Below are 10,975 nucleotides of genomic sequence, written 5' to 3' on the forward strand. Positions count from 1 at the left end.
GGTCATGCTCTTCTCACACAATATATTTTGGGTTAAGTCCATGCTCTGTGTAGATCTAACTCATTTTTAAAACTGTTGTATATATTGTATTTTATTTACAATTTCTCTACCAGTGAAAATGTTAGTAAACTTGCTTGTTTTTTCCTATGCTGCAACAAATATCTCATTATGTGGATGCAAAAGTGTTTTGTTAATATAAATACCTAAAAGTTTAACTGAATAATCACGGAATGTGTACATTTTAGTTATAATAGACACTGTTAAAATGCATTGCAAAGTTGCTTTTTTATAATTCTCCACTCCTATCATCAGTGAGTAAAAGTACCCATTTCTTCATAATCTTTCTAGCACTTGACGATATCATTGTTATTTTAATACGCATTTCTGAGATTTGTAAATTACTATGGAGATCAAATATCTTTTCACATTCATTAATCATGTGGCAATTTTTAAGACCAAATACATGGTCGATGTCTAAAAATATAAATGTCTAAATGTATATGTTAATCCTGCTTTTACTTGCAGATTTCTACACATTTATGATAATATTTTATTATTCGTATTACTCAAGAAATCTGTATCCTCATTTAGTTTTGTTTACTTGGTTTGTTCACGTCTGAGCAGTGTGTTAAATTCTCCCACTGTTATTGTGGGATTTTCAATTTCTGTCTGTAGTGCCACCACTTTTTTCAACAAGTTTTTGAAGCTAGGTTGTTAAGTATATCCACATTTGTGACTACTGTATTCTTTTGGGGTATTAATTCCTATATCAACATAAAATATATTTCATTTCTTTTGATGTGTTTTACTTTTAATTCTATCTTTCTGATGTAAATATTGTGAAAAAGCAATATAGATATTGCCTTTTATTTGTTTTTTATCCTAGAATATCTTTTCTTTTAAAATATCACATATATTTAAAGGCTTTATTGTTTTAGAGCAGTTTTAGGTACACAGTAAAATTGAGAGGAAGATTGAGAGATTTCCCATTTATGCCCTGCCCCGACTCAGGCACAGCCTCCCCTATAATCAACATCCCCCAGCAGAGCGGAACATTTATTACAACTGATAAACCTACACTGACACATAATCACCCAAAGTCCATAGTTTATTTAAATTATGGTTCACTCTTGGTGTTGCACATTCTATAGGTTTGGAAAAATGTACAATGACATGTATCCACCATTATAGTAACTTATATATTTGAAATATACAGAAAACTTTACTCTCAAGTATGCTTGAGGCAGCTCTATCAATTCTAAACATTCCTCTATTCTTGATTTAAAATTTTTTAAGGGAAGTAACATATAACATACTACTGAAACCTCAATAGACCGTTTGTCAATTTGTCAATCACATTTTCCTTTCTCCCCTTCTCCCAAACATAGCAACTCACTTGAATTTATCAGTCCTATACATAATTCATACCATTACTTCTCATGTACTTATTTACAATGAATATATCACCTTGTGTGTTTTCACAACTGTGTTATCATACTATATGTCATTTTGGAACATCTTTGTGTCATTTCTGCTTTTTCTCATTTCAAAAGTTGTATTTGCATTTCATGGATATTATGTCTTCATTTATGTCTGTGAATAGCTAAACACTGTTATTTTTAAAGTTATTATCTGATTTTTCTAATAAAATATATAGTAAATCCATGTTCTGATTTTTATTCTGATGGCTGACTTTCTTCATGAGCATTCTAAGTTTTATATGCTGACTAGTTTGATTGCATTTTGAGGCTTTTCTCTCCTTTCCTCCCTTTCCCTACCTATATGTCCCTCTCATCCCCTTCCCCCTCTTTTAATTGCACTTTTCCTTTTGGAGGATTCAGAAAACTATTATTACTTTTGCCTGGATCTTTGCTTCAGACCAGAGCCTACTAATGTCTCATAACAATGTTTCAACCCACCCTACCCGCATTGCAATGAAGCATCAGTTATTATTGCTTTTGGCTTTTGTAACAGAATCAGTGGAAAGAGAAAAGGTCAATGGATCATGCCAGCTGCAATGGTTTCGTCAAATAAAGATCTTTTTTTTTTTTTCTCACAAAAGAGAAATTCTGGATGCAGGTTATCCCTGATATCATATATGTCCAAGCTTCCTCCAGTCCTCAGTTTCCCCATTGTTACCATGTGATTTTCATCCTCAAAGGCTCCAGAGAGCTCTTGTACCTACATGCATTTTTGATATTGAGGATGAAAGGGAAGTGAGAAGAGTGAAGGTCAGTGGAGCATGTCTGCTATACTTATACCTGTCTAAAAATTGCTGGAAATTCCACTAAGCCCTTTCCGTATATCTTCTTGGCCGGTGATATGTATGTGACTATTTTACCTCCAAGGGAGTCTGAGAAGGCAAGTAATTTTATTTTTTGTTTAATATTATATTTTAGAAGGCAAGTTATTTTAATTGGATATTTTTTAGCTGAGGAAAATTGTGGACATCTCAGTAAGAAAGAAGGGGAGTGGGGATGCTGGATGGGAAACTAGAAGTGATGGGACAAGAGATATTGGAGTTAGTACAGATTCATCCTCCAGGATGGGGGCAACTTGGCTTAGTATCTGGTCACATGGCTGCTTCTCCAGCCTCTCACCTCTTCTAGGCTGACAGCTTCTTATAAAGCAGGGTCAGAAACTACTGCTGGCAGGCCAATTTCAGGCTGTTTTGCATGGCCTTTGAGCTAAGGATGATTTTTATGTTTTTAAAGGGTTGTTCAAAAACAGAAGAAAGAATATGTGACAGAGACCCACAAAGCCTAAGATATGTACTATTTGGCTCTTTGTAAAAAAATCACAAACTTTTCTGGACCTTTTTTAAAGGTCCAGACTCAAGTTCCAGCAGTCTTTCCTCTCATCTTCCTTTCTGTTGACTCTAGCTACCAGATATATTGTGGAAAATTTTAATTTTCCCATATCCCACAGGAATTATGTTTCCTATTCTCACCTTCTGCTTCAGCTTGAATACCCAGCATCACTGCAGCTTCAACCCACTCATTACTTTGTGTTTATGTTTCATTTCTGAAACATTGTACACATATACATTTTTATGACTATATATACTTATATATATACATGTTCATGACTATAGATATATGTTTACATACATATGTTTATGACAGTGACACTGGCCATACATTTTCATTTTATTCTTTTCATGTTCCCTCTCTTTCTGTTGCTTTATTTACAAAGTTTCTGTTATGCAAAATATCTTAATGTAATGTGAAAGTCTGTGTTTATAATAGATAAATCTCACTCATCTCTTCTTATTTTTTATTTTCTGTGATTTCCCCTCTTTTCCTGATTTTTTGACTGGAGTATTTTTATACCCTATTTTTCTTAAATATTAAAAAGGTTCTAACTCCATTATTTTAATCATTGCTTCTTCATTTTCCAGCACTTTATTAATAGGAATTAATTATTATCTATTTCTTCAACACTGTCGTTTCTTCATCCTTCCTATTCCTTCTTTTTTGGTGTTGTAATTTCCATATTTATTTTTCATTTTCCCTAATGTTTACGTCATACAATTCATCCCTTTATTTTTTATGCTAAATTGAAGTAGAATTTGTTGGCTCAATGTTATACCTCACCATTTCACTTTTCAGTTAATTAGGATAAACCATACCCTCCCAAAACAGTGAAGGACTCATGTATCCCAGCTCTGAACCAATCACACATGGCATTTTCTCTGGCTGCAGGAACGGCTTTAAGAGGTCAGGAACATGAGCTCAAGTCTTTTGTTCATTGAGGGTGGGAAGTGCTCTCACCAGGTGGACATAAATGAGGAAGGATAAAGCTCAAATGCTTCTTACAAGATATCCCACGATTAAGGGTGAAATCAGTCTTAGAACAAAACTGACATTGTGGATGGCAGTGTAGAGAAAGAGAAAGATATAGAGAGAGAAAACAACAGGGTAAACCAATCATGAATTCTCTGTCTCCGGATTTCATGTGAATTGATTATGTCCTTACTGTTTAAGTTTTGCTACTCAAAGAGTGATTCATGGACCAGCAGCATATTAATATTGCCTGGAAGCTTGTTAGAAATGAGGAGTCTTCGGCCCCATCCCAGACCAACTAAATCACAATCTACACTTTATCAGAATTCGCAAGAGATTAATACAGACATCAAAATTTGAGAAGCATTATCCATAGCAGTGGCTCTCAAAATGCGGTTCATGGATCCCTTGGAGTTTGCAAGGCCTTTCCGTGGTGTCTGTGAGGTTAAACCTGTTTTTATAACTATTATAAGACACTATTTTCCCTATTTACTGTACCTGGTACCACAAGAGTTTTCCAATTCTTAGGGAGGAATAATGCTGAAGGGAGAACATAGATTAATACTGACTTGGAGGTTTTCTCTCTTCTTATTCTAGAAGGGGCTTGCATTGTTTCAATTTTCAGCATCTTTTTTCTCTTTCTTTTTATACCATTGACTTGAGCCCACTCTCAGTCTGTGTGGTTTAGGTGTGGATGACCTCTGGCCCTTACTGCTCTCCCTGCAGGCACACAGATATAACCTAAGTCTGGCCAATTACCTCATTTATTCTCTTGGCCACAGTGATTGATTCTGAAATTGGCATATGACCCATGTTAGCGCATTCCGAAGAAATACTGACACTTGTTTTTTCTGGAAAATATTGGGAACAAGAATCTCTCTTTACACTGTTTTCCTTTTAAAAAGATGATATAAGCTAGCACTGTCAGGAATTCCCTTTGGACATGGCTTCCCTGTTATGCTAGGTATAGAATTTGGATCTAAAATAATGTTTCTCAGAATCTTGAGTCATATGCTATGTTACTGCAGGCTGAGTGTATACTGTGAAACAAAGGCACGGTATAATATTAACTAAAACATTGAAAATTACCAGTTCACATTCATTTCCTTCCAGAAACTGGTATTGATTGTTATTATCTTAGTAACTGATGATGTCAAGCCATTATTTTTTCCCTTTATTTTCATGAGTATTTGAGAAAAGTCTGAGTAGGCTTCATGAATATAGATAATCAGATATATTTTTGAACTGAGGGTTCTAGTGACCCTTTCTTATTCATCTTTCAATCTCAGTACCTAGCACACTGCCTGCTTCATAGTCATTGCTGACATGAATAAGGAATTTTGAATATAGGCATTATAACCTCAAATCTCTTCTTCACTACACTGAATTTATATGTTATAAATTTTGTAAGGAGTTGAAAATATTTTTTCAAGGTTGATATTATATTATCTTTCAAGGACCCTCAATTATAATTTGACTTCTAAAGCTTCAGAGAATATCATGACAAACTTTATGGGAAATATTTTCCTTGAATTTAATAGATATTTATTGTGTACTTAATATGCTTGGCCTTATGCTGGTTGAATAAGATACAATCCACAATGTCTATACTCAAAAAGATCCTATCTAGCAGATAAGACGGACAGAAGCATACTTTTATCTCTGTGTTGTAAGAGCAGCAGATGTTAAAACATGGACGGAGTGAGGAGTGATAAACTTTATCTGTGAAGATCAGAGAAGTGTAATTGAAGGATGGGACGAGTGGAGATGGAGGATATTACAGGTAAAAGAAAGGCATGTTTAATTAAATACACCAGTATTTGATGCACCAATATTTGGGGGAAACCGTAGACAGTTTAGAATTATTTGCAATATGGATGGTAGGAGACAAGACTAAAGAGAAATGCTGAAGGCATATCAAGAAGGACCTTGGGTGCCATATCGGGGAACTCTGACTTTACTCAGCTGACCAGTGTTATTTACCTTTAAAGAAAATCCACTTGAAAAACATACAAATCCCTCCTAAAACAATTTGAGATTATAGTAGGTTGTGTATTCCTCCTTCTGTGAAAACCAATTCTATAGATGAAGTGGATCCTTCAAAACATCTTGCAGAGGACAGAGAAGCATTCTGGAAACAATGGGGAGGGGGACTGGATGATAGACATGAAAGCTAGACTTAAGGCAGTGGCTGTGTGAATGGGGAGGTTGACAGATTTGAGAACCTTGAGGGATGGTATTTCTATAAGAACCAACAGGAGTTCTTATAGAAATCAGGGCTTTGATCTAATTTATTTACTTACATTTAAGTCAGAATAAGAAAGCTTTAAAAATAATTATCCCTTAGGGTTCCAGGGACATAATCACAGGAATTTAGATTTGGTAGTATATATTATTTAACTTTACAAACATACAGGTTATGTATAGCCCTTTTAGAGAATGATTATTGATAAACATATTAAATAAAGGGGAAGGGGACACCACCTCATAAACTGAAATGATTAATTTATAGCTTGAGACTTTTGACCAAAGACGCTGCTTACTCCTTTACTTTAGATTCGATGTCATATTCCTGTATAGTATTATATTCTCTGAAATAGCCTAAAATCTGTTGGTTCCAATTTTATACAGATAATATTAAATTAGTTTTGGTGCTCTAAAAGACTTTTTAGAACTTGACAGTGACTATTTCCTAATTTTCTTCTGCTCTTATAATTTACTTTTTTCTTTACCTACACTGTAATATTTTCATTTTCTACTTTATAACTTGCTTGGTTAGAGTAGTAATTCCCAATTTCTTTTACATCATGGTATACCTAGAAAATGATATACATATACAGTACATAAAAGGCAATAGATAGGGTTGTTTGCTTTAGAAGCCCACAAGCCAGGTGCTCTAGCCTACCACACCCTTATCATACTCCTCTATAGCTGGAGGGAATTGCTATCATCTCACACTCCCATAGCCCATTCACACTGGTTGGAACGCTCTGAGTTAGGAGTGGAACTTAAAGAGGTCATGATTATGGGATGGACACGTGCATTGTTCAGTGAATATTGTGGTAGTATTTGATGTACCATACAGCAAAAATGTCAGTTGGCTCAAGGAACAGTTGCTAGTGGTCACATAAGAATTTTGCAACATGGTATGCATAACTCAGGACAACCTACAATCATTATGGAGAACATGACTGAAAGCATGTTTTATTGATGAAGACTCAGGAGTCTTTGATAGGGTATTACAAATACCCAATTCTTTCATTTCATAAATAAGAACACTTGAGACCAAAAAAATTATGTCTTGACTAGAAAGTAAATGACTTGAATGGAGGTTAAATGACTGTACTGTAAGCTTTATGAAGCTGGGGACATTTTGGTAATTGCTATATCCCATTGCTGGGTAGAGTGCAAAGCACATGGGAGAAGTTTCCTAAAATTTTGTTGAGTCGAATAAATGAATGAATGAATGAATGAATAAACTGGCCAGGGTCAAACAGGTAATGGCAGAGCCAAAAGCAGAATTACAATCTTCCTCTCCCAGCTCAATGATTTGATCCCCTGTGTATAAGACTGTATGTCACACTGTTATCAATGTTCTATGAATAATTCATTACGTGGCACAAGGCACAAAAGGTCATGAACACATTCTAGAATTGAATATTTTAAGGATTTACCTTTTCTTCTGTTTTGTAGCAGCTCCTATCGATCATACTCATAAATGAACAGGAAATATTTGGGTTGCTATAAAGCTTATATTTATCTTAACGTATTTCTGTAAATACAGATATTTTAAAATACAACAAAATTGGTCTAAACTGAGCTTTCACAAATTTTTTTTCTCTTCGGTAGTTATAATATTTTGTCATTTTCTTCAATAATAGAATATATTCAGGTTTGTCTTTATTTCCATTAATTAAATGATGAAAGATAAAAGTTTAAATAATTACTGATGTGTCCTATATGCAAGCATGAAAAGCAGATCGAGCACTGTCACTGAAAAGTTATGTCACTCAAGAATTCATTAAACATTCATTAGCCTCACCTCAGGCAAAGGTGTCCTTGTTTACATATTTGCAGATTTGCATACTCATGCCCTGAACAAGATTTCAAAGATGTTTATGATCCTATGACCACCTTAATTATGAATTCCCAAATAGATAAATAATAAATAAATAAATAAACAAATAAATCCTAACGAATGTGGTCATTTTTTTTTTCCTACCTGGTCCTTTATGCAGTTCAAAGTACAAGGTGACATGAAGACAAGTGAAGTGCCAGTTTGGGTGCCTCCATCTCCCTCCTATGAATCTTGATCCAAAGCCAGAAGGGGTTTGGGGCAGGATGCTTGGTCATTTGGAAAGCTGCAGGGGTTGGCCTAGCAGATGGAGAAAGGGGAAGGTTTCAGTGTCTGAATGACATCCTTATCCCCCAACATATGGCTTTAACCATTTTTTTGTGTTTCACAGAGAAACCACAGACTGGAACGTATTTAAATTCTTTGATACGATTTTCGTGAGTTTTCAGCAGAAATCCTCCACCGTGGTTCTGGGGTAAGGCAGCACAACACTGGGGATGTGTAATCTGGGAACTGGCCTTTGCGTCTGGTCTAAGTCCTCACTAGTTTCAGATACTCCCAGATATTTTCCAACAAGTCATCAAAATTCCAGCAGTGATGGGCAGAGATGGGTACAATGAGGCATCTTATAGACGATACGCAATTTCTCAGTGTAGATCTGATCAATCTTATTTAACTAACACATAGATAGCGGGAGATATAAACTCTGTTTCCTTCCACCACTTCAATGAAGTCATTAGCTGTGGTATTGCGACGGCCCCATCGGCATTACGAATTTCGTACTCAGCCAGAAAGCTCTTCACAGTTTCAGCATCCAGCTCACTCTGAGGGCAAGTGGCTTTGAGATGAATGCGTCCCTTATCTTCTTAAAACCAATATTAGAGGGTTTGTTGCTCAAGTGAATGCCAAAGCCTTCCAGCTCGTTTTCAATTATCTTCTTATGTCGCAACAGTTCAGGACATCCAGAACAACCAGGATCAAGTTACATGTTCGGGCTACTGCAATGACTTGACGGCCTCTGCCTCTCCCATCCTTGGCACCCTCAATGATACCTGGGAGATCCAGGAGCTGGATCTTGGCCCCTTTGTATCTGATGACACGGGGCACAGTGGTCAGAGTAGTGAATTCAGGCTGCCACCTCGAAATATACCCCTGCGAAGTTACTGAGCTGGGCTGACTTCCTCATAGTTAGAAAGTCCACAAACCCAATTCGAGCACCACCTGTCTTGGCTACAACAAAACCTTCCGGCTCACCAGCACCACCACCTGTTGGAGTAATGAGTTCTCCGCGAAGCTTAGCAGAGCGAGCCTTAAGCAGCCCTAAGTGGTGTGCTGTGGTCTCGTTCTTTTAGTCCGAGCCATCTCGGCTTCGATCTCCGAGGTGATGGCTAAGCTGCTGCTCCTAGTGGCGAGTCCCCGGGGGTGCAGTGGCCTCCACACTGACCGCCTCTGTCACATACCCGCCAGGGAACCTGCCAAAGCCAGCAGGAGCTACTGCAGTGCGCAGGCGCGATACTTCCTACTTCTCGCGAAAGTTCAGGGTGTGTGTCTCCCATTCACCGCAACAGGACAGCGCGCGGAAAAGTCTCCTCGCCGACGCCTTTCACATTCTCCCGTTTTTGGAGGAAGGTTTTCTGTCATTTCTTTTTTGGGTCCTGGACTGCGTCAGTGAGTTTGGACCTCTGTTCTGGCCCCTATGTGCACACAGGTATGTATTTTCAAAAACCAAATTCTGCACACTGAGTAAAACAAAGCAGAAAGATGAGTTTGTTTGGAAGGCTTACGACCTGCAAAACCGGGAAACCCAAGGCTGCGGGAGCAATAAGTTTCCTGTTATTGACTAAAGGTGTTTTGTTTGTTTGTTTTTAAACACTACATGATTATATTTTAATGCGTAACTAAAATACAGAACACCGTAATAAACTGATGGCAATAAAACAGCATTTCATTTGCATTGTATGACAAATGGTTAACATCCTTAGTCATAAATGAGTTCTTAGAAACTAGTAACAAAGGCATTGATATTACAAAGGAAATGAAAAAAAAAAGAAAGTGAAATGACACAAGGGACTAGTAAGGACTAAAGGGGTAAATGCGGAATTTGTCTTTTTCAGCTGAGGCCTGGTGGCCTTCTTCCTTATTTGGCTCAGAGTAGCTGAGTCAGGAACAAGGAATTCCAAAGATGGTGTGAACAGATTTGGCATCTGCGGATTGGCTGGCGTCCTCTGCTAATTTCTGAGAAGAGCTGTAAATTCCTGTAGCTAATGTTAGGTAAGGTTAAGCTTCATTTTTTTTCGTTAATGTGACTGCATTAGCCAACTCCATTTTGTCCCCAACAAAAGTGATTCCATTTTTGTTTTGGTTCTACAGTACACATGTATGTATACACACATCCACACAAGGCCAAAGGTCTGGTGAGCTGGGAGGTCAAGCTCTTTTACAAGAAGGAATTAGAAAGAGACCGATTCCAGAGGACGGATAGCTTCTGAGTCTGAGGCCCCACCCTGGAGGGAAGCCAGTTCTGTCCAAATGCCAGGTTGCAGGTGACAGCACTGGGGGCCTGAAGGACTGGGCTGTGAGAGGAGCTTGAGGGGACAGAGCAGCCTCTATACCCGCTCCGGGACTGGCGGCAGGTCCAGCCCTGCTCCAGAAGCAGACATTGGGCCCCGTCTGAGGGTAGGGGGCCTGAAGATCCAAAGTGCTACATGGGACCATTCCTTGGCCCTTCCCTGTGCTCATGCCATGCATGTCAGAGTCCGTGGCTCTTCATCTTTCATAATAATTTATAGTGATCACATGTTTGAGGGAGGAATGATATACTGAATATAATAAAATTCAATATGGAAGGTTTCATAAACTGTGGGTCAAGAACCACTAGCAACTTGGCAGATTGATGTGAATTATACTGTTTTCCCTTTTACCATTTATCCATCTAGGCTGTGGTGTTTACAAAGCAGACACTAAAGTGGATATTTAGCAATTGGCCCATTGTCTATGATTTTTGAGGTATTATGGAAAAGGGAAAACTTACAGAATTTAGAGTACGGAAAACTGTAACAATTTGATTTTTTTTTTAAAGTTTTGTTCTAAAAACTGTGGGTCATTAGGTTTGTAG

General features: G+C 37.4%; 1 pseudogene across 1 annotated transcript; it reads right to left on the bottom strand.

Moving 5' to 3' along the window:
• Positions 1 to 930: 930 nt before the first annotated feature.
• Positions 931 to 10,520, bottom strand: LOC309666457 (developmentally-regulated GTP-binding protein 1 pseudogene; annotated as a pseudogene). Its single transcript has 2 exons — positions 10,473 to 10,520; positions 931 to 9,309 (listed from the first exon to the last, which is right to left on the bottom strand). The product of its transcript is annotated as a developmentally-regulated GTP-binding protein 1 pseudogene (transcript).
• Positions 10,521 to 10,975: the final 455 nt, after the last annotated feature.

Source organism: Balaenoptera physalus (assembly GCF_965194825.1).
Source record: "Balaenoptera physalus genome assembly, chromosome: 8".
NCBI lineage: Eukaryota > Metazoa > Chordata > Mammalia > Artiodactyla > Balaenopteridae > Balaenoptera > Balaenoptera physalus.